Below are 26,016 nucleotides of genomic sequence, written 5' to 3' on the forward strand. Positions count from 1 at the left end.
CACAAAAATGGGAGCTATCTGGTTGTTGTAGAGGATCAAGAGACTCTTGCACCTTACTGCTGAAAACTCCAAAATTCTATTAGATTAAAGCATATAACTGAGCCTTCACAGTTATTGCCCTGAGAATCTGGAATTCCTTACCCTTTAAAGTCAGACAAAATCCCTCAACTGCTTCATTCAAGAAAGAAGTTACATTTATATTGATGAAGAAAGTTCTGTGTTAGATTTCACGAACCACCCTCTTCGATGAACTGTACTCCCAGACACTATATATTCCATATTATTTACTCATGTTTATGTCTTGGATATTGTTTGTAGCCGTGGTTTTTATAATGTGGTCCCTAGGGGATTTCTTTGAGGATTTTGTTACACTTGTGCCGTCCTTGATGATGTGGCTTTCTATTCTGCTTATACCCAGAACACTTGTAAAGAGCTCTGATACCCATATTGGGTGAAGTCCACGATATATATATATATATAACTTTGTTAATAAATAAATCGATGGTTTCTGATCCAGCTCTCCCTTTGTATGAAAATATATAGGCTCTCATTCCCCATGAAGGGTGTGAAATGGATCACTTAACTATTATTCACTTCATGTGAAAGAGGTATGTTCTTCAAGACATAGAGAACGTTCTGCCACATGCAATAAAATTAACTTTGTTCGCCATTTTGACCATACACACATCTGTGAATCCAGAAGAATGAATGCCCTGTGGATCAAATGGATAAATGTATTGAGAGTGCCTTTAAGAAGGCATATACTTGGACCATATCCTGCATGTACAGACAAATCTTTGGGAAGAAACTCAGATTTCTTAGAAGGAGACATGCAGGAAAGAGAAGAATCTTCAGATCTTCTGACCCAGCTGGAACAGCAGGCATGTTTTCTGTCAAATATAGCCTGTGACTGACTTGGAGCTTCTTATTCTTTGTATGGGGCTTCTGTTGCAAGAACAGATATGTGGATGAGAGATTGGAAGGTGGAAACTGCAGAAGAGGTGGTGTTACTAAAACTTCCTTTTGTAGGCATTAAGGGCCAGTTGTGTCATAATTGGATTTTGGGAGTATATAATAGCGAATTTTACCGATTCGCTATTATAGACTCGCAAAACGCAATGTATGTAGGTTTCAGCAAATATTCCTATGCATTCCTTAATTGCGACTCGCAAATAAGGAATGGCTTCCCATTCATTTCTATGGGCCTAGAGGCCGATAGGAATAAATGGGAATTCCATGCGCAATTTGTGAGTACCCTATAGGTACTCACAAATTGTGCATGTAATTTCAAGAGTGTAAGGGGGCCAAAAGGCTACCCTGATGAACCCCTGAAATGTGCATGTGTGCATGTATGCATGTGTGTACATGTGGCACACATACATGCCCAACTAGAAGTTGGTGGTAATTTGCAGTTCCTTAATGCAAAATTGCAATTTACGATAGATACATGAATTGTATTTATGGATTCACAAATTGCCATTCCTTAACTGCATTTGCAATTTAGGTAATCACAAATAATTGCGATTACCCATATTGCGAATTCAAAAATGTTGATACATTGCAAAACACATTTTTGCGTTCGCAAACTGGCCAATTCTGTGAATTGGCCTGTTTGAGAACGCAAAAAACATTGATACATATGGCCCTAAGCTCTTTGGAGATGAGCTGGATCAAACGTCGATGGAAAGACTTTAGAGACAGAAAGCATGCATCAGAAAGGAAAGACTTCACCCTCTTTCAACTTTGGAGGTTGAGAGTCTAGTGAGCATTTTTCTTGTTCATCTAAATCTTCTGGGTAGAATCATTTTCAGTCTAGAAATATGAAAAGAAATCTTGAACAGTTCCGCCTGCCTCGAATCAAAACAAACACCAGCATTACTAACTACTGTAGGATAGTTGAGAATACAGAACCTGTAGGCAGGCGTATCTAAACCTTTTTGTCAGTATGGGACACTTTGTGGGTTTTTGACATTATTTGAGAAGGCTGTTCTTCTTCTCAAAACCCCTAGATTCATGATGCATCTAAAAGTTTGTTCACAGTAACAGATACAAAGCAGTGTACTAAGAAGAAGCATTACTACATTACTTCAAAAGATAGCTGTGATTCAAGTTGACAAAGGAAAACAGCAAACACGAGTCTACTCCATTATTTTACTGGTGGAAAATGTTAAAGGAGGGTATCACCCTGTTCTTTAGATAAAGAGTGTCAGTAGTTGGGCGAGAACAGCTCAGAAAACAATTCCTTCAGTTCACACAGGAGAGTCCTTGACCATTTTAGACTTGCAGGATTTGAATCTCCATACTCTGGTGATTCAGAATTCTAAGGGATTTCTAAGATTCATGGCAGAGGGTGAACAATTTTCTTCTCTTCTATTTGGTCTCAAATCTTCACCCAGTGTATTACCAATGATATTACTCCCTTGATAGGGTCATTATATATGTTATGGAAATTCAATTACATCCATAACCAGACATATTCTTTAAGAAGGGACCTGACATTGAAATATGTGAAGAAAGTCACAATATGCTTCAAGATCATGGTATGCTGATCAACTAGAAGACATTTCAAGCTAGAATGAACAGGAAGCCGTATGCTAAGCTCTATTGAAGTTTGCTCCCTTTGTAATAGGGAAATCAGAGCTGGTCAGCACAGACGATATGAATACAAAATGATATGTCAACTGATAAAGGGCACTCGGTATCAGAATATGGCAAAGCTAACAGAATCAATATTTTGGTGTGCAGAGAAAGTCCTGCTTTCCTTCAGTGCAGTTTATATTTGGGGTTAGATAGAGGAGAGGTGGACAATTTGAGCGGATTGTTTTGATGCTCCCAGGATTAATGCCTAGCTCCTAATTACTTCAGAATTCTCTGAAGGAAGTGGAGGAATCCAGTAATGGATCTGTTTGCACATCGAAAGAAAGCTCTTATACCGCAGTTTTGCTCCAAGTGCAAAGGGTTGGAATGTTGGGATTACATGAACTTTTATGTCAAGTTCCTGAACAAGATATCAGTATAGACAAATGTGATAAATTTGCAGAATTTATCTGAAACAAGATAGAATTTTTACTTCCCCACTTAGAATTTCCACAATATCGTTATGTCTAGGATAACAAACTCATCATGGAACCCTTGAGACCTGTTGTGTGTCCAGTGCCTTCCAATCTCACAAAACAATTCAGCCACACACTGAAATCAAACTGACTAGAAATCATTAACTCATCTCTTGAACATTAGACCTGTCAAAGCCTCAAATAAACATCAGAAGACCCAAACCCCCTAAAGAATTTTCAAAAAAATCGCAGGCCTACCATTTGGAATAAAAGGTTTGGAAAACTGTATTGCCTCTCAACTCGAGGAATATTTGGGAAAAAAAAAACTTTTCAGTCAGGTGCTTTGGGTACAGCATCAAAACCTAAATAGCAACAATGATTAATAACACCCTAAACATTTGTGACGATAATGAAAAAGGACCTGTAATTCGACACCTGGGTTTAACCTCTTGGATCCCCGCTGACGGGTCAGGAAAGGAAAATTATCTAAATCCGGATGATACTTAGGAGCCGATTGCGATCTCGTCAGGAAAGCATTCCCACCGAATCGGGTTAGGAATGCTTTCCGATTGATTCATATTCATGGAGTCCTGCTGACCGATTACGATGTGGCTGGATGCTTACGGATTCAGTTCGATCAGACTCCCATTGACTTCAGTGGAAGCCTGTGTCCCAAAAGAGAACACAAGCTCCCACTAAAAAAAATAGGTGGGTGGGGAGAACCTTGCACCCTGTGGCGGGCACCCCATTGTGCCTGTCAATCTGTGCATGGTTGGGAAGGGGGGTAAATTGGGTACCCCCACAGGCCCCATCTGGAGGCCCACGGGTGATGGGGGCCTGCTACGGGCCCCCGAAGTCAGATTCCCACAGCTGTTTTGTCTCGGCCATACCGATTTGGAACGGCTGTGCGAATCGGTCATCGTACTCGCTCGTTCGGAAGTTGTCTGCATTGGGCATTAAGATTCGGCTCGAAACGACTCGGGCTGCCTGAGTCCCATTCAGAACCAACTTTGACAGACCAGAGAGCTTCCTTGCATCGTACTCGGTCATCCAGAAAGGTGACCGTTCGGTTGGCAACATAGATCCCGAATTGTATTCACAGAATCCGAATTCCGTTCGGAGCGTTTCCTGATGACATTGTAATTGGGCCCTTAGTTGTACATCAAACAGACCATGTACAATCCTGCTTAACTAACATGCACAAATGGTTGAAAAGTAGGATTCTGAAACTAAATAAACTTGTAGAGTCCACTAAAGATCTTATTACAAGTTTGGCGGTGTGGAAGCAGGCCGCCACACCAGTGCCCCACGCCCATACCGCTAAACTCGAACACTGCTTTGGCAGTCCCAGAGTGGTGCTTTTCAAAGGCTCATACCTGAGCTTTAGAAAGGCACCACAATGGCAGCGCAAAAGCATGTTCCTGCAGGGCATGGACCTTGAAGTCCATGCCGTCTAGGAACTGGGGGTGCATGCAGACAGAGGAGCACAACATGTGCCCACCTGCATGAATCCCCTGGCCCTGAGGCAACAGAGTCCCTGTAGGGCCCCCTTAGTTTCCTCCCAGCCATCATGTGGATGGGAGGAAACTCGTAATATGCTTGGCGGTGCTGTAGCGGCACAGCCGGCATATTGCTGCCGCTGCAACACTGCCGATGGATCACAAATCGCTGGAGGTTGCAGCAGTCTTTTGGCGATCTGATGCAAACTTGTAATAGGGCGTTTGGAGCGCCGGTGCCGTGGTGCTCGCACCACCACCTTGGGTTTGGCGGTCCACCAGACCCCCAAACTCAGAATTAGGCCCTAAGTGTTTGGGCCTCTAAGTAAATAATAAACTCACTTAGCAAGATTCTTGATAACTGTCAACCTTTTCAATGAGGTTAGGAGCTGCACATTGCAACAGAATCCATTGCACCTTTCAGATCATACTATGATAATGCATTTTTTACTAAACTGTCTAAATGCTACTAAAAGCTGACCTCAATGCAGCAGATGGCCAACCATCTCGCCTCTAACTCCTGCAGATATAATCACATCACACATGTCGTTGACTCCCTAAAATGGGTCTCAGTTGATCCGTGATGCCGCTATGAATCCGTTTGCTTAACCTATAAGGTAAGTAGGCAAATTTAAGCTAGTGCTCACAAATCGAACATTTCAAGAAAAGGTCAACTACTTCATGAGCTTTCCTGACCATTACCCTTTACCTGTTTCGGTTGGATAAGCTCACTTTAGATTAGCTCACTCCTTCAACCAATTCAACCCTTTGATGAAAAAACACATTCTAGAGAAATTCCTTGTGATATGAAAATGCATTTCTATTCTTAAATCTGGCCTTGAGGCACAGAATGATTAAGCCGATCGCTTATCAAAATTGATGCTGCACAAGACAGTTATAAAAAAAAAATAAAGGTAGGCCTTTACAATGCTTCAGAATATTGGTGTAAGGCAAAATCTATGTAATTGTATGTTGTTTCATGTGATGTTAAATTGATTATATAAGCAAAGTGTAAGCAAATTCTGCACCTCTAGAATGACTGCCTCAATTCTTTTGATTGTAAGCTTTTGACCAGTTATTGGGTTGATGAAGTTTGCCTTTACACCAAGAGACGAAATGTATCGAAACCCATTGATATGCTCTTCTCATGCCCTTGAGTTTGAAGCCTTTATCACTGCTGTATAAAACCACGAATAAATAGAAATAGAAAATAGGCTGTTCGCTCATCCTTGGAAAAAGCAAGCATTTCTTATCTGGTGCACAGGATAAAATCTCTTCCTTGCATTATTGGCACCATTTCTTTTCTGTACATGGCAGGCTCGCTGGCCCCTCCCCCTTCGGTTTCACACAGTTTTATTTAAAGCACAAGCCAGAGGCCAGAACCTCTAAAGAAGTTGCAAGATGTTTAGCAATAGTTCACTTTTCGAACTGAGTACATAAATCTTGTTAAATGTTTTCCCTGAAGGGGATGAAGTCCATTGGAGTGTACAGTAATTTCACTGCCCACTGAAACATGAAGGAACAACAATTTCATCCCGCCAAAATGTAATTCGCATGCTGCACAGCACAGCCATCATTTCCCCAAATCACAATCATTGAAACTCCAAAGTACTTTTTTGTGATCCCTTCAGCAAATGCAAATTACTTGGGTTTAGTACAGCGTGGACCAAAAAAACAAAAAATATGTGACCAACCTTCTTCCGTGCCCTCTTTGCAAGACATGCTGGTCTCAAGACGCATGGAAGTAGCAGTACATTTTCTAGCTCTTTCAACTGTATCCCTAGTTGCAGAATTTTATTTTTTTACAGGAGTTACATGAATATGGGCGGATAATTTAGGCTGCTTCTCTAACTACCTAGTGTGAATTTTATTGTAAGGAAAAAGACATGAAGATTTAAAACATCACTGTGTTCAACAACTGTGACTCATCTATTCAAAAGACGACCTGCAGGCCAGCCAGGAATAAAGCGGAGGAAAATGCAGACTGTCATATGCTGTCACTTTTATTTCTCATCAAATATGTATGTCCTTTTGTGTAGTCTCTTATAATAAATGGGTAAAGCGTAGCCCTAACAACTTATTGCCAACAGACACACTGAATCAACAGATAGATTTCCATGCAAAGCATTTTTTTCAAACAAAAGTGCTATTGTTTTCAATGAGAACACTGCCTTTCAAGTGTTTACATTATTGTTTTTCTTGCTTAATATACTTTATATTGCTAGTCGATTAAATTATTACTTTTTCTTCTTTCCAAGGGACGCTAGTTTCCTTCCTCAGCTGTTCCACATGGACGTGGATTCACCAAAAAGCCATCACAGGAAGTTATTTATACGACACATGACCTTGGGCTTTGTTTCATTAGGGGAAGTCATGCCTCTGAACTCAGGTTATTTAGATCATACAGAGACCAGAAACTCTCTACAGATACACAAGAAGTACTCTATAAACGAACATACTTTAATCAAATCCTATTGAATATGATGCTACATTCATTACCCTATCCAATAATATATACAAATAGATACAGGATTAAGATAATGCATCATTGGTCGAGAAATAGCGTAAAACAAAAGAAAACATGCTGACCAAGTTGAAATCACCAATATCGATATCACATAACATATAATAAGAAGGCTCAGCACAAGTTCACTCTGTCATTTGATTTAGAAACGAAAGAGTGCCATGTAATTAAATCTCAGTCTTAGATTGCAGTTAACAGTGCCATTTAACTCCGCTCAGCACACACTTTTAAAAGCCAAGCCAAGAACATTCTAACCTGAACCTATGTTGTGATCTGACTGGAAAATATGAATGACTTGGATCCAGGGGTCACAATTAAAGTGGTAGGGGTAGCAACAGGTTGCCTCCCACCTAATCGATGTCCCTGGCATTGACAGTTGCCCACATAAAATAGGCAGAAAGTGAGCTCACATAAGTCATGTCTCCCATGATTATGATTTCAACCAGAGACAAACTGTGCTCTTCCAGTATTACATATACTCTCTTGCATTGTTGGAATGTGACCCAGTAACCTCCAGTGACCACCTCGAATTCATGAGGATAGATGACCTAAAAAAAAGGTTGCAAATGACTCAAAGGGGCCGAGTTCGATGTCGGACGGACCTAAATCCGTCCGACATCGATTGGGTACTGGGACTGACTGGCCTCCTGTCGGCGTTCCCAACCCAGGAATTAGGATGTGGCCGAACACTGTTTGATTGCTGTCCTATTCTGTACAAAGGGAGCATGCATTCCAAATCGAATGCATGCTCTCACTGTAAAGAAAAGAGGGGTAGTTAATCCCTGCACCCTGGGGTAGGCACCTCAAGGTGCAGGGATCAACAGGGGGGCCCACTCCGCCGCCATTCAGAGGTCTTGCACCCATGGGGGTCCTGCTGGGGGGGGCCCCAAAGTCGACTTTCAACAACCTTTCTGTGTAGGAAAGGCTGGCACAGAAAGGCTGTCGGAATCCGACATTGTAATCCCTCGGGCGGTAAGAGCTGCCCAAGGAATTACTGGAGGCTTTCTGAATGGCAGACAGGCTCTCTGAGCACGTCGGAAGCCATTCAGGAATCTGGTTTGGATTCCTTTCAGACCGACTCCATCAAAATGGATCGGTGGGAAAGGAACCCGAACAGCCTATTACGATGCCGTAGGAACGGCTCCGAACAACAGTCGGAGCCATTTCCTACGGCATCGTAATCGGCCCCTAAGTAAGGAGGTCTGGAAGAGGCCAGTCACAAAATACTGCATGGTGGCGAGGGATAGGTGAAAGAAGCAAGTGAGGCCAATGAAAGCAAGAAGTGGGAGGCTATTAGAAGATATTTTCTGCAGCCAGTTAAAGTCTTAATGCGAGGATCTTAAAGCATTGACAAAGAAACATCAGCTCCAGTTCAGACCTTAACAGTATAGTATTTGAGTCCTAATTCTCTTAGCTGGTTTGGAAGCTGGTCAGATGTCTAAGAGTTACATATCATGAGGGAAGTAAAGATATGTAACACTCACAGCTGAATGAGAAGTAGGTAGTGCATGACCAACAGCATGCTGGTAAGAACAGAGAGGATCATCCCCATCCCTATTCTCTGTTGTCTCAGCTCTCTATGGTTTTGCCCTACCCTGAGCATCAAGAATGCCTCAACCTACAGCTAAGATCAAGATTGGATGTAGTGCTGCTCACTACGTAGGACTGCAATGCACAGCTGGTCCTTAAAATACCATGCACACTTTAAAGGAGCAATGCAGCTTCCAATGCAAGGATTAAACTGTACAGTAGATCAAAATAAGGGCAACAGAGAAAAGGAGTTATGAGACAATATTTGAAAGAGACAAGAAATATGAGAAAGTGGTAAGTTGAGACCACTGGCTACCCATAATTGATATCAGTGGGGATTTAGTCCATTGACTAGGTTAGGGTAACCCCCAGAGAGACTCGACGACAATACGGTAATTTCTAATGTTCAGGAAGATCAACTCAGCATCCTCCTACATCTATAATCGAGTCACCAAATCTTCATGCAATGCATCACCAACAACTCGAGCAAGTCATGGATTATAAACAAGAGGCATGTGAACTGCATGGAAGCCACGCCCGTTTGGCCACGCCCCACACACCAGCGGTGGGCATCGTCTTCCCGCCCTTTCCCCCACTATGATGGACAGCTGACTCGAGGAACCCCGGGGCCCGTCGGCGCCGTTAAAGACACACATGGTCACTGTAGACAACTCTTCTGGCCCTTTACGCAGTTGTAGTGTAGGAAAAGCACTATACATTTACCCAACGAGGTAGCACTTACTGATTAGCCAGTAGAAAGTACTCCAGTTGAGTAGAGGTATTGCACAAAACGGTGGAGGCATCTTCGTGGGTAAATATGCAGGGCAGGATTCATTCTGGCACGATGCTCCTGTCACAAAAATTAAACCTCAACAGGAAGCACTTACAGATATAAATAAAGCAGGTGCCCGAGTTGAAGCTCAAATTCAGTAACGCATTCATCAGCACAATACATTCGGGAGCTAGGTCGAGGCTGGGCAGGTGTGCTGTTCTCCCCATATCTGTCGTCAACAATTAGCTGTGATCCACGTTTTATGTGAAAATTCTATCACTTTTGGTTTGATTTGCAGAATTTGCAGTCTGTCTGAAACATTAGCTTGGAGAGACAGTAAAACAACAATATACATCAAGATGACTGAAGTATTACTGGGGTGTATCTGAATGAATTATTCTGACAATTATGTCCTTGATCATCAAATTGGGAAGTACAGCATTTGTCTTCCCCTTCTTTTTGAAGTTCCCCAAGGGCATGTTTTTGTCACAGAAAAGATGCACATGGAGCCACGATGACCACGGGACCAAGAAAATGCAAAATGTGGGTGAAGATAAAAATGAGTGGGAGTAAAACCAGGGATTGAAAGGCATGATGTTGAGCATTTTGGGGGAGAGCATGACACCAGTTGTTTATATGGAGGTGCCATCAGAGAAAGGATTTCCATGGCAATCACACAGTTTTGGGACACAGCCTGCATGCCAAAATGGATTAGGGAAGGGGTGAGGGCTTGAACCCCATGCACTGTTGGCAAGATAGCTCATCAAGTTTAGAAGCCTGCAGCAGAAATCTGTGTTCCACCTGCAGTCACAGGTTCGAAGTCCAGTGACTCCCCTCTGCTGCACACCCTTCAGAGGTTGATGAGATCAGAACCATTGAGTTGGGAACAAAAACCATAAGTGCTACCTCAGCTGCAGCAAGTTGCCTTGCAGTGTATTCAGTGTTATATACAAGAGAATGTTATGTAAAGAGAAGAGGTACATATCGAAGATATTGCCGGCCAACTCCGAGGTACACGCCCATATGTAATCACTTCAATGAATTGCAATATCTTGATTATGGGAATATACATTCTGGCAGTCAATAACACGTTGTACCCGTATCCAAGTGCTACTGTTTTATGTAATCTTACAACAGCAATTAGTCTTTCAAAATGTCATGTTCAACACATCTGCTATAAAAATATGGTATATTTGTATCACAAGTCAATGGGGAGCATGATTAGAGAAAACACCAATTATTAGAACGGGAAAGACTACCTCTATATATGCACAGAATCAGGACTGGGGAATGATGCATCCATTGTTGAGATCTGTGCCATGTAAGATAAAAGTCACAGATTTAAATACTGGTAGCTCCACTCATTCTTCTGTGGTCAATACAACGAGTAAGATTAAATTGAGTAATAATAATTGAACATCTGTTACAAATATGAAAGACCACAGAAATGGTAGATTGCATTACACAGTTGCATTCATTAACTGTAGGTATTGGTATACAGCTAGTTACCTCAGAAAACAATGCCTGTATAAAGGCACACAAACTATTGCCTCTCCCCAGAGAAGGTCATGATATTCCCATATGACTTGTAATTCCCAATTTATGTTTGTTTTTTGGTATATTATCACAGCCACATTGGAGTGACGGACTGCTGATGAATGTCAATCTTAGAAAAAGATAGGGCAACAAGTTGGACATACATGGCAACATTTAAGAACACCATCAGGCTTCAAGAAGCATAGGGACATCATGTCAGACTGCTATGTAGCAGAAGTCAAAATGCATCTTTAGCTAGCCAGTGAGCTCATTGGCCTGTGTCTTTGCCCTGCTTGGACAAGTCTAGGATCTGAGCCCGATACTGTCCCATGTCACCCAGGACATCTCTAGAAGAGCCTAAAAATCTGTTGTGTGGTGCCTGCTGGCTGCTGTCCTGGCTTTGTTCTGTTCCAAACATGCAAGTAATAGTTGACTAAAAGTTGTACTTTTGCTTATGGCACAGCTAGAGATCAAACGTAGGATCTAATAAAGAGCACCCCTTCTGCACGATCATCCCTCTGTAGCATGCAAATCCTGGCTGGTGATCTCAAAATCTTCATTCTAACAATGACTTGTTTCAGGCAGTTTACTCCAATTCATACATGTATACATATCACTGCATGCTGGTGTAGTCCTGACACAGGTCAATTCAGGTAATTAAACATTCATTCTTGAAAAAAATTATGCGTAAATGCAAAGTCTAGCACTATCATAGTTGTGTTCTCATGATATGCAGTATTAATCCTGCAGGGGGAGATGTAAAGCTGCAGCCTGAGTCAACGGGAAGCAGTTACACCAAAACCTACTTGATAATAATCTACAGCACAGTATTTATGTTTGTGTGCATTCTGATTCCTGTAGCTCAACCATAGCTGGCTGATTAGCAAAGGAATGCTATACACAACAAAGGGTGGTTTAAGAGTGTAAAAATGTGAGCAGGGGATCCATTCCACGACCAGTGCCTGGAGGACCTACAGTGGGCTGCTGACTTGTCAACATATATCACATAGCTTAAAAAAGCATACTACCAAAATGAAGCATACTAAATTCAATGTAAATAATGTAAACTAAGAGATCCATTAGGATGAAGGGCGGAAAAGCACCCCGACCGCCATGGTAGCGGGAAAACACCACCCGCCAGGACTGCGGGAAAACCACCAGTCCAATTATTATGCTCCGCAGTGGAAATCCAATAGCGGCGGTTAACATTGTGGCGGGCGGCGCTGCCAGCAGCACCACTGCGATGTCCAAACAAGCATGTCCTGCATGTCCCTGCACTGTGTTACAGGCACTGCACAGTGCCTGCCACCTGGTACAGGGAATTGTAGGGGGTACCATGGTACCCACCCAGTGCACCCACACACACCCCAACACATTGGGGGCCCGCAATGGACCCCCGAAGACATTCTCTGCATGCCTTTCCATGGCAGTTCCACCGCCGCGGAAAGCTGGCTACCGCCGGCATCATAATCGTTCTGGCGGTGCTTGGCCCTTATCCGCCACAATTGTAGCGGTCCAGCTGCGCACGCCAGGCAAGCGGGCGGACTGCAACCGGCGGGAAAGTGGCGGGTGGGAAATCACAACTGCAATGCTAATCGGACTGGCGGTGTTCAGGGCTTCGATGGCGGGCGGACGTCCGCAGCCGGTCCAGCGGATGTTACCGCCCGCCCGGCGGAGGACATCCGCCCTCCATCCTAATGGACCCCCAAATGTGGGCACCCTTCCCATGAGAAAAATAACCTCAGACTCCGAAACTGGTTGGAAACGTCTGTTCAATATCACAATGTCAAAGTTTGTGACCTTCGAGAACCACTTGAGGGGTGTAACAGCTGTTTAGAGGACATTTCTCTAAGGATTCTAAAAAGGGGATACTTTCTGATATTTATCCCTGTATGTGGGTTTTATTTATTAGTTCTACTTGTGATACAGATCCACAGAGTATGTCAAAATCAGTACCATAGCTAATGTGTCAGGGGCCGTAAGGAAGGAAATGATCCCCTGGCAGCTGTTTGGATTATAGAAAACATTAATTAGGGCTCAGTGGGTCTCTCAGGCCTCTGTGCCCTGATGCCACTACACCTGCTGCACCAATGTAATTTAATCTCCTGCACAAAATAGGTATCAGAATGACACACAAGCATGGTCGAAATCCCCCCTCACCCGGCCCCACCGCCCCACTGCTCATACATGCACGGGCGGCTGCTGTTATTAATGATTGTCCTGCTTGTGATAAAGGCCTCACTGTCCCCTGGATAGCATATGTAAAGAAAACTTTTCAAGAGATTGGGATGCCCCACACCTTCTCTGAGCCTGGCTCTAGTATTAATGTAAATAAAAAGTATGTGCAAATGGTGTTTCCAATGAAACCCGAGCCCATAGACTTAGTACTGAAATGCTAAAGCCCACTGTTGCAACTTATCTCCGCCTGAACCCCGACAGACCAGTAATTAATTATTTGTTTAGTGGATGTGAACATTAGGAACGATGTTTAGTATTTCGCTTTAGGGCAGACACAGTTAAATATTTACTTTGTTTCCCGTTGGGCTTCCAAAGGAATCTTGGCACTAGCTTATGCCCCTGTGATCACAGATCTGAGCAAACAATGCTGCATTTTACCTTTTTTGTGAATTTTACAGCAAAATATAATATTGTTTTTTTTTGTTTAAAATATTTTATTACATTTTACAGCAGAGAAATACAGTGGTAAACTAAATACATCTATAGTAGGAAAGGAAGGTAACACCAGGGAGAGGGAGAGGAGGCTGTGCATAAGATGATACAGTAAACATTCTACATTAGGAGTTAATTGGTACATTGCATAAGGGATGATACATAGGCATGTAGATATAAGTATCGCCAACATTCTACATTAGGAGTTGATCCGTACTGTTCATAAGGAATAATACATAGTCATGTAGAAATGAATGTCGCAAAGGTTACATAGCATGTCATTACATTTTGTATTGTGTGAGCTACAATGCCATACATATATGTTATACAATATCATTTATATGAACCTAAGAATTAGAAACAGGCAGGTTAAAAAATCCCTACCATCCTTACCATCTTCATATCGGAATGCACAGGGATGAATAAAATGGTAATGTCTCACATGAATGTGGGAAGATAGTGGCACATATGATAGTAGGGCTTAGTGTAGAGGAAATTAAAGTTGCATGGGTGAGTCATCTGCAGTGTGAATGGAGAGAATTGAGGGGGAGGTGAGTTTACCTGTGAGATGATCATGGTGGTTTATCAATAAAGGCACTTGTGTCTTTCGCATTCCAAATTGAGCACCGTGAATATCTCCACGGGGAGGATTGGAGAGCAATGTTATCGGTGCCTCTAAGAAAAGTTAGCCACTCTAGCGATTTAGAAAAAGAAACCGCTTTGAGGTTTTTCCAATTGGTTAGGATTAGTTTGCAGGCTAGAGTAAGCATTAGGTCCGGGAGGAACCGATCATTGTCGTTCTTGAGTTGGGGATCCAAAGGGCACAGTATAATGTATGAGAAGTCTTTTGTGGGGAGAATCTTTAGGGTATGTGTGATGAATTCGAACACTTTAACCCAATAGTCATGGAGCAGGGGGCACTCGAAAAGCATGTGTGCGAGTGAGCCATTATGTTTGCCGCAGCACCAACAGGTGGGGTCTTTTGTAAGGCCAACCTTGAAGGGTCTAGAGGAAGTCCAGTAAGTCCAATTTATTAACATAAATTTAGTTTGTGAAAGGAAAGGCGAAATTTTATGTGAAAAGGGAGATTTGTTGATGGCGGTCGAATTGAAGACAAAATTTGCATGTGTAGAATCGACTTCCCATTTCCGTTGATTTTGAGAAAGAGTTTTGTTTTGGTTCGGTGAGAGAATGTTATATATGCACGAGACCAGGTGTCCTACTTTGGATAAGTGAATCAGGAGGGTAGTGATAGAGGGATTAGTACCCTGATAGATTCAGTTTGGTAAGCCCTACTTTAAGCTGAAGGAATTTGTAGAAATCTAGGTTAGTAAGATTTAACCGATTTTGCAAGTTTGAGAATGGTATAGTTTTTTTGACGATGTCTTGTACTAGATTAATGCCCTGGCGTAACCAGGCTGTCCAGAAAAATAGGGAACCGTCAATTTTGAGTGTTGTTGTACCATAAGGAGGATAGGTAGGAGTTTTTTTATCTTGACCTCCAGATGGGAATCAAGGATTAGGATGGCTCTTTTGGTGTTCTGTATGATGTTTCTTGAGTGTGGTAAATGGGATATGTCCATCATAACTAATGCAGCGAGAGGAATGTTCTGTAGGAGGGACTGTTCTATAGCCATCCAAGGTGGTGTATATGGAAGGTCATCCATAAACCAATTTGCACCCGCTTGCAAAAGAAGGCTGTTTGATAGTTTCTGAAAATGGGTAGGGATATGCCCTCTTTATCCTAGGACAGCTTGAGTTTTTTCATAGAGATTCTGGTATTTTTGCTCTGCTATAGGAACTTGCTAAAGGTTTTGGCAATGTTTTTTAAGAATTCTTCTGATAGGAACATGGGCAGCATGCTAATGAGATAATTGACGAGAGGGGTTATGGACAACATTTTTTCGTTAGTATGTAGAGTGGTGATTAGTTCATTTGTGAACTCAAGACCTAGATATTTGATAGAGTTCTATTGCCAGGTTAGATCTGACGAGCCTAGAATGCTGTTATCACCATAGTGACTAAGTAGTTTTACCTCTGATTTGTCCTTGTTAAGGGAATTTCCAGATACTTCTGAGAAATGGTGTATGGTATTCATCAGTGCTGGGATTGCATTTGGAGGCTTCTTCAGTGACAATTAATACATTGTCTGTGTAAGCGGCAAGTTTTACGATTAAGTCACCAAAGGAGACACAAGTAATGTCCAGATTTTCCCTAATATGTTGGAGGAAAGGCTCCAAAGCTAGAAGATAAAGGGGAGGACGAGAGGGGGCAACCCTGCTGTGTCCCCTGGTTCAGGTTGAAAGCAGGGGGTACCACCAGCTCTAACTTTAGCGGTGGGATTGTGATAGAAAGCCATTATCATTTTGATCAGGTTATCGCCCATATTAAACTTCTCTAAGACAGCCTTTAGGTACCTCCAATCAATCTTTTCAAAAGCTTTTTCCGCATCCAATGTGATGGAAATCGTGGGAGAATCGAGAAGCCTAGCCTTTTCTATGGTATGACATAACAGATGTGTATTGTCACTGGAGAGCCTGTGCTTTAAGAATCCCACCTGAGACCAGTGTATTAGTTTAGAGATATGTTGTTGAACTCTATTCAAAAGCATTGATGCATAGATTTTGCAATCCAGGTTTATTAATGATATCGGCCTGTAGTTTTTAGGTAAGAGGGGATCTTTACCTTTCTTTGGTAGGACTATTATGGTTGCTTCCGCAGGAGTGCCCGTGACTTGGCCAGTTTCTGAGAAGTGAGTAAATAGCTTCAAAAGTGGTGACCTATTGATCGCTATCAATATCTCATTTTCAGTGATCGGGCCATTTATTGACACTTTTTCTTGGTCTGTTAGGCTAGGGAGAGTAATACATTTTGGATGCTTTACATTAGTGTTTTCTTTGTATAAGTCTTTATAGAAGTTCATGAAAGTGTCAGCTATTTTTTTGCGGGTTAGTAATAATATTCCCTACCTTATCCTTTATGGCATTAATGGCATATCTCTGTATTCTAATTTTCGATAAGAGGCACAGGATTTGCCTGCCCTGTGAGACTCAGATAGTTTGATGCTTTTTTGCTTATTGATCCATAACCCCGCCCTGTTGCTGATGATTCTATTATATTCATATTTCAAGTTGAGGATTTTATTAAGGGTATCATTGTTTTTGTTAGTGATGTGTTTTTTCAAGTTCCGCAATTTCTTTCTCTAACTTCACTAAGTTAGAGTTAGTTATTTTGTTAATTTTTGATCTAATCCTGATTATTTCCATCCCTTACTGTTGCTTTTAGGGCCTCCCATCTTGTCAGATCGGATGTCTCACCAGCCTCGCTCGCGACAAGAAAATTATGAATCGTGTATATACTGAACAATTATTAATTCATTTGAATTTCTGGCAGTGCAGTCCAGCTTTCCATGTCCTGACTGATAGAGGATGAGTCTTGTCTTCATGTCGGCTCCTTATTGAAAGCCACTGTGCGGTCACAGAGCACAATGCACTTTGAATATCGCGCTATCTCTTCATTTTGACACATTTGTATATGCATGAGTTTTATTATATCGTACTGTATTTTATTACAAGACCCGTTGCTATGTTGTTTGAATGTGATTTTAGATGAATACTTATTTAGTTTTTATTCTTTGATTTGTGTACTTTTACGGCTGCTTCTGCACCCAAATAAAGTTATTCTGATTCTGAAAGGAAATCATTTTCATTCAGCACACACCTTCACTTGATAATTCTTGCCATTTGAAAAAACTAACATTACGGACAGGGCCCCGGAAATTAATGTGTCCCAAGACCCTCTGTATCTTTAGGTGACTTGCATAATCGTCTCGTAGCCTTGAAGGTATCCTGAATATGAGATTTCTGTCTTTTATTTGTAAATAGCATATGTCATGTTGTGGCATAGCAGACTGCTGAGTCCATTCAAAGCACAGCTTGGCATAGTGTAGCAGGGATGAAATGGGGCCTGGTGCAAGGAAGGAAAATGGCCTTTCTGACTGTTGATGTGGTAGTAAACTCAGCAATTACCAGGGTTTAATGTGCCCCTCAGTGCTCTTGGCCTCAGTGACACTGCACCTGCTGAACCAATGGTAGCTATATCCCCGATTGCCTTAGACTGCATGATTTAGATATTCACTGAAAGTCAAATCCATCCATGCCAACATTAGAAGTGGAAAGTGGGAGATTTAAAAAATATAATCGGGATAATATATTTCCCCCATTGACTTCTATTGAAGAAAAGGCAATTTCAGACAGGAACCACCCAAAATAAAGTCATTTTTACTTCCAAAATCCAGAGTCTCCTAAACTGAATCTGATCTATTGGCATGTGTGCAAATATTCTACATTATGATTGCACTGCTCATTTAAATTGGTAATTCAAAATATTTCAACCTCTGTAATGTCTTTTAGTGAACAGAGACATTTGCCTACTTCATGTATGTTTTGCATATAATCCATTATGGTAGAAAAGTTATGCAAATGAAAACAGTTTTACTTTACAACTTAAGCCGCTCAGAGAACGAAAACATTTGGGACTGAGAATACAAACTGTTGTTCTTACAAACAGTTGTTTGGCTATAAAAACAACTGTATCAAAGTAATACAGAATATATTTCTACATTGCAATGAATGCCTAAGGCTAATAAGGCACCTATTGTGCTGCTAGAACGCTGTCCCTTTAATGGCATTACCAGTGCGGTCCTCCGGGGCTGGATGGAGAGAGACTGCTGTGTCAGGCTGGGACACACGTTTCCACTGTGCCATACTCGATGTCCACTGCTCTTTGTTCTTTGGCGCTTCATTTAGCGCCGACTTGAGCGCTTTACATGAGTTCCAGTTGCATTACAGACGGACACGTTCATTTTGTCAGTCAGGGGGTGATTAGGGGGCATATGTATCAAAATCCGTTATTGCGATTCTCAAATAGCGATTTTTTGAGAATCGCTATTTGAAAATCGCAAAACGGGATGAATTTAAAAATTCGCAAATATTTTGCGATTTCGTGTTATTCCTTAATTGCGATTCGCAAATTGCGAAATCGCAGTTAAGGAATACCTTCCCATTCATTCCTATGGGCCAGGAGGCCCATAGGAATTAATGGGAAGTAATTCTCAATTTGCGATTCGCAATTAGAGAATCGCAAGAATAATTTCAAGGGTGCAAGGGTGTCATAAGGACACCCTGATGCACCCCTGAAATGAGCATGTGTGCACATATGGCGCACATACATGCCCTAAGGGCATGTATGTGCACCACATGGCACTTTGAAAAATGCCAAAAAGTGCATTTTTCAAAGAAATCGCAAATTACCACCAACTTGAAGTTGGTGGTAATTTGGGATTTCTTAAGGAGAAATCGCACAACTTGGGTGCTTGTTACATAGCATTTAAGGAATCGCAATTTGCGATTCCTTAAATGCTTACGCAAAATTAAGGAATCGCAAAATTAGCGATTCCTTAATAATGCGATGCGAAAATGGCTCATACGTCGCGTTTTGCGATTTTGTATTCGCAAATGCAGTTTTTTTGTGAATCGCAGCGTTTGCGAATACAAAATCGTTTGATACATATGCCCCTAAGTGATTTACTCAGAATCAGAGAATGTTGAGTATCCCTGCCAAGACTCAAATCCGGGTCCCAAACTTCGAGGTTGACAGCTCTAGCCGTTAGGCTACATCCTCCTCCCTCTCTTGCTGTGAGTGTGCCTGTTAAGGGTGCTGGTCCCAGTGAGCCCCAAACTCACTTGTCTGAGCACTGCACAAGCTGAAAATGCTCCCCACCTTACGCTCCGTACATGTGCAAAAGATACATGTATGCTGCAAGGGGCACTGTGATGCCAATGACAACTGTGCACAGATTACTAAAATCTGGAACTCTTCAAACCGTAAGAAAGTATGTCCCATTTTCTAAATGCCCAATACAAATAGAATGCATTTTTTTAAATGAAGGGCCAAAAATATAACTGCTGTGTCCTGACAAACACAAATGGGTCCTAGAGGTCGCAAGCGGAGCAGCAGGGGTCGCAACAGGTGGGCAGAAGAGCGTAGGCCCACTGTTTTCTCACAGTGCGAGAAGCAGAAATATGAAATGGAATTATAAATACCATCTTATGTTTCTGCTTCTCGCACTGCGAGAAAGCAGAAGGGTTTGGTTGGGGGCAGGTGGGTGGGTCTGGTCTAGGGCAGGGGAGGAGTGGAGTGGAGTGGCTTGTCCACTGCTGAGGGCGCTGACTGTTTGGTCAGCCCTCTGGGGCTGACTAAACCAGTCATGCGCACTCTGCCTTTTCTCCATGTAGGCTGCATGCATGGAGAAAAAGGCCTCCCCATAGACACCTGGCTGGTCGGCGTCCCCACCAATCACAATTCTGCCATTGCAGTGTTGTGATTGGAATAGGGGAGGAGAGGGAGGTTGCCTGCTTCCTGTTCAGGAGAGGAGAAGAGACGACTTGGGACCAGGCCGGCAAAGGTAAGTTAATGTTTTTATCAAATTAAACCTCCCCCGCCCCAGCGACCCCCACCTGTGAGTCATGCCGGCCGCGATTGAACAGGTGGCTTATGGGTTGCAGTTGGGACCCCTGGCAACCCTCAATTGACGTCCATGCTGGTCAGTAGTGGGTCTGTGCATACACTTTATAATCAAGACTCATGGCTTCATTGAGTAAGACAGAGGTTTCCGTTATATCTAAGGTTTTTATACCATGCATCTTCCCTGTTTCTCTGATTATGCTGCTCAGCAAGTTTCTTAGGAATATTGTTATGCTTGTACCACTTCATCTCTCCCCCTTTTTCAACTCTTTTCCTAAGGCTATCTTTACTGGGTCCTCCCATTACTTAATTCTCCAGGATACTTTCTCCAGTCCCTTTTGAGTCTCCAGTTCTACATATTCCCTTTTTAGGTCTCGCCTAGCGACGCAGTGCATGCGCTGCACGCCTTGGCGAAATTTATTGTTTTCGGTTTTTTGGCCAAAGGGGGACAAGAGATGTGCACGCGCCCGGACAGGTGTTTCAGTACAACGCGCGCCTGGCACGCTTTCACATTCCCTCCTTTCTGGCTTGCCCACCCGGACTGGAGATGTGCTCAGGCTCATGTGCTCGATTAGCTTTCAGCCATTTCGGTTACCGCCCTGTTGACTTTTAGGCCGGCCCATCTGGACATGCGCTTGCCATCTTTGTTTCCCCTGACGTCAAGTGTACCACTTCTCAGGCTCGTGTTCACTGCGTGCTCTGCTTGTGCATCGCGCTTCTGTATTTGGCTGCATGGGGCATGGAACATTACAATATGTTAAGCTTTAAATACAATTGTTGCTCTGGTGTTAGCCACGTAACTTATGTTTTTGGGCAGGACTGGCTGTGTTTACATGCTGCAATACGGTTTCACTTGTGCACACTTTTCCGTGGCATGGAATTAAGGCTCTGCTATTATCCACACAAAAGCCATTGTTTAGAGGGACTGCCCGTGTTTACATGCCACATTTAAAAATATACTCTGTCTATATATTGCGGCCATCAACTTATGGTGCAATACAGCGCTTATTGCAACTTTTAGATATAAGCGCTATACCTAAGAGGATGGCAGCAAAGCGCAGTGGCGGGCGTATTGATTTGCAAACTATACAGTTTGACCCGTGGGCAGTTGCGCGTGCAATAAACATTCTATAGGGACAGTTTAATTAGTGCGCACTTCTCCGTGGTATAGAACATTACGTGGGGGCATGGAACATTACAATATGTTATGCTTTTAAATATAATTGAGCCTGTGGTGTTAGCCACATAAATTACGTTCTTTAGCGGGACTAGGTGTGTTTACACAATGCAATACGGTTTCATCCGTGCACACGTTTCTATGGTATAGAACATTACATGGGGGCATGGAACATTACAATATGTTAAGCTTTAAATACAACTGTTGCTCTGGTGTTAACCACGTAACTTAGTGGTACTGGTGGAAAATTACTATTATAAATTACAATACATAGATGTGCGCCACATGGCACTTTGAAATATGTCAAAAAGTGCATTTTTTAAAGATATCTTAAAATACCCCCAACTTGAAGATGGTGGTAATTTGCGATTTCTCAAGCCAAAATCGCACAACTTGGGTGCTTCCAGAATTGCATTTAAGGGATCGCAATTTGCGATTCCTTAAATGCATTTGCAAAAAAGGGAATCATACATTTTGCAATTCCCTATTTTGCAAGGGCCTTCAGGTATGATACATCCCAAAAGGCTTTTTGCTGTTCGCAAACTGGCTGATTCTGAGAATCGGCCCATTTGCAAACGGTAAAAAGGCTTCATACATCTGGCCCTTTAGGGAATACGGAAAAAGTGCAACACCATCTACAGCACGCAGAACCAACAATGACATTCAACAATCGAACACCTGGAGAAAGGTACATAAAAAGTAAAATTGAAGGCCTTCTAAATATCAGCTAAACCTTAAACGTAAAAAATAAAAATAAAGCCTTCAACCCCGAAAAACTACCCACAAACATTTAAAATATAACTAATTCAACTCCCCCCCCCCCCCCCACAAAAAACAAAGTACATTATTCACATCGGAACATTCTCAACGGAAAACTGAAAAAAGAACTCCATTTATAAACAAAACATATGTAAGTATAAAATGAAAAATGATTGTCATAATATTTTATGCACATTTGCAAACCGAAAGTAAAGTATTACAATTTATTCAACTGTATTTTTAGACAAGTTTCAGACACAATGACAGAAAGAGTAGGAGATATTCCCTCACATAAAGGCTAACAATTACTCTTTCACACAGTATACACTTATAGCCAAGAAAGCGTAACCAACAATCAATCAATCAATCAATAATTGTAGAGCACACACTGACACCCCTAGGAGCATCTGGTCTTTGAGGTGCTGTGTATTTGTTGAGAAGCCAGGTCTAGAGCTTCTTCCTGAACTCCGCCAGTTAGGGAGCTGTTTTGAGGTGGAGGGGTAGGGTGTTCCATGCCTTCGCAGCGATGTAGGAGAAGAGCGGTGCCTGCTGTGGCGGTGAAGGATGTGGGGGTGTGCACGAGGGCGAGTGAGGCGGGCACAGGTGTCTTGCGGGCTGGTGGAAATTCAGTTCATGGTTGATGTAGGATGGTCCTTTGTTGGTAGCGCTTTGTAGGAATCTTGATTTGGTATCTCTTCTGGATGGGAAGCCAGTGGAGGTCTTTGAGGTGAGTCGTGATGTGTGTCTGTTTGGGGAGGTCAAGGATGAGTCTGGCTACAGTGTTCTGTATGGTCTTGAGTCTTTTGAGGAGTTGGGTGGAGATTCCGATGTAGAGAGTGTTGCCGTAGTATAGGCGACTGGTGACAAGGGCCTGTGTGACGGTCTTTCTGGTGTAGTATAGATTGTGGGTCCATTGTTGACATCTGCAAAGTTAGCATGAGCTTCGCTGCCATGAGGCTGCTTTTGCGCACGACACTGCATGCATAGATTTCGCAAGACTGTTTGTGCCCTTTTCACATGAGAACAGTCTGCTTTTCATGTTCTCTGCCGTGCTCTGAAGTTTAGTCTGCACGCAATGTACAAGGTCGATCAACAATGCCCCTTGCTATTCTGTTCTGGTCAGTCCATCGCACCTAGACATTACATGACACACAGCTGCACTACTGGAAACCGTATGTTTTAATATTGCAAGTGAAGCATGTGGTTGACACACTTGGAGAGACACCTTTCCGGAGAGAAGAGCTGTGCTTGTCCTGAGATGTAAACCTTTCATCTAGGCCTTGAAGTATGGGGTCTGCTGACAAAGCCCAGAGGTCTTCTTTTTTATCATAAACTATTTTTTACCACAGGGAGGGTGGTTAGGTATTGTAGCCCTTTTCCACTGTCTTTATAACATGATATCCCCATTTGTAGTCTATGGAATTGTGACAATGCTAACTATATTGTGTTTATGCATTATGCTGCTAGTAATGGCACGTGTACTGTACCATAGAGCATGTTAGTTAAAATAAACATTTTAAGCTATACCTAGACTCTGATTACTCGCATTGTTGACAGGTATGAGGGAGTGAGCGAAAGAGTTGTCTGGCTCCCGTGATTCCTGAGAGAGTCAGGAGTGTCGTGTTCTGGGTTGTCTAATCATTGTTAGCTTCGCTGTTAGTCAGAGAACAAATGAGACACTATAGCTAGTCTGTTTGGGATTTTGGGTACTAATGTGGTAGGTTGGTACACCCCTATTCACTGAGGTCCTGTTTTCCTGCACATAGTTCTATAAATGTGCAGAATCCCTACAACATGGCACCGCCAACGTTTGGTCTCGTTCTTATCTGCGAGACGCTTGAGTAGTGCTTGTGCTTGTCCACAATACCCTCACTTTTGTGTTCGGAGACAGCTGTGATGGTGTAACCTCCTATATTGATGTTTTTATAGGTTCTTTCAAGCTTGAAGTTTTAAATAAAAGGTTTCTCTCCTTATTCTTAATTTATTGATGCACTGCCACTTATTGAGTTGTTCTTCTTTGCTTTTTCGTGATGGCAATTAACATCCCGCCACCTAGTTGCGGACCACTCAGGGCTCATTTGACTCTACATGGGGTCCCTGATGCGGCTGTTGTGCTGATTTTTGTAGTGGATGAGGATCCAGCATACCGCTTCAAAGTGTTTTACTCTTGAGTCACCTTTCTGGCGATGGACAGAGCAGATAATCTGTTTCATGAATACACTGCCACGGCTATTCCTAATGCGTATCAGCCCTATCGAACTACAGATGTCCCACCCACAGCTTGGCAACACCAAATATGGTTTCATGGCGCCCTTCCTCACCCACTCACGCCGGTCCGTTTGGGCCCTTTATCGATAGAAGGAGCCACATGGCCCGTTTTAGCTGGGTATACCCCTCGCCCGCATGGGCCTACAACAGCTATGCTGGCAGAACTTTGCGTGTTACACATTTCTTTAATACACGTGCATAGAGCTGTTATTTAGTTCATGTCGCGCAACTACCAGGTGGGACCTTCTAGCGTTGCTGCGCAGCCCGCTGGACCTGCTGGTATAACTATCAGTCCTGTCATGGTTAATTTCGTAATGGGCAAGCACCCACATAATAAGGATGATTTACCTTATTGGCTTGCTGAGAAATGTGGACAGCTTGAAGCTTTTTTTCCCAATACAAATCCTGTGGAGAAACACAGGATATTGACGATAAGTTTGCATAAAGACTTAGTTCCTGAGATGGCTGATTGTAACACCTGGGGCAGGGTGTTTTCAGACATACATTTAAAGTGTTTCGACACTTCCTCTATGACTGTACACTCCTCCGTGATTACACGTGTTGAAGATTAACACAGTGCTGAAGCGGCTGTAGAGCTGGGGATGAGACTGGTGGGGGTGTTTGATGTAGTTGCTGAACTGATCCTTGCCAATGTCAAGGGTGATGCAGTAAGCTTTCAAATCGCTAACAGCTTGGAGGCTGTACCTGATGCAGACAAACCACGCTAATTAACGAAGATTATTGCAACGGCTTATAAAACAATAGGCCGCAATAGTTTGGAAGTAAAGCCTTTTACTCAAACGCAAACACAATCTCAAACTCAACAGAAAGCTCAGTCTGATAAAGACTGGAGTAAAGTCTTTCCTAAAAAGAACTTGAAAAATAAAAACAGGAACCGCAGCAACAGAAGCAGGGTTCATGTGCTGGTTCACTGACACCTGACACTTCTGAGCGTACTTATGACTTGCGCGACCGTGCACAAATTAAGACTCCTGATAGTTTTCAAGTCCCTGATCAGCGTTCTCCTCGTTCTTCACAGGACACATCTGGCTCTCAAGTGGGTGGTGGTGATCGCCAGGATCGTGGCAAGAGTCATCCTGTGCCACAGGGAAGTGATCAGTCTCGTCAGTTTGACAGCAAGGGGAAACAAGAGGAGCTACCACGCTTCCATGCCCCGTTTCAAAAGAAAAAGGTTGCCACTTTCACAGTGAGATATGCCTCAGATGGGGAGAACCAGACTGTTGGATTAGACTTGAGCGGTGACTCTGCTTGACAGCGCAGCGGAAGTTACCATAGTGCGGGAGGCATTGCGTCCTTGTCTGGAGGCGACAGCAACTGAAACTTTCATTACAGTAGAGACAGATGACACCTGGGTTACCCCCCTGGATAGGCTGTATAACATAGTTTTTCGAATTGAAGGTGACATTGAGCGTGTAATCACAGGGATTTTTTGGGAGAATCTGACCGCTTCCTATGACATTTTGTTAACAGAGGCAGATTGGCCCTCACCTTTTGTACTGGCCGCATCAAGGGTGGAGGACGTGATACTTCTGAGTTTTTAGCGTTACGTCCCCAAGGAGCATGCAGAGGCTTTTGCTGCTAAGTGGGCTTTGGCCCTGGCCCCGGCAGTGTACCGTAATCAAGTGGGCTGGCAAAAAGATTCTCCGCCACATGAGATTCCATCGCGGTCTATGCCTCAACCTCAA

The sequence above is a fragment of the Triturus cristatus genome, chromosome 6, assembly GCF_964204655.1.
Source record: "Triturus cristatus chromosome 6, aTriCri1.1, whole genome shotgun sequence".
Classification (NCBI taxonomy): Eukaryota; Metazoa; Chordata; class Amphibia; order Caudata; family Salamandridae; genus Triturus; species Triturus cristatus.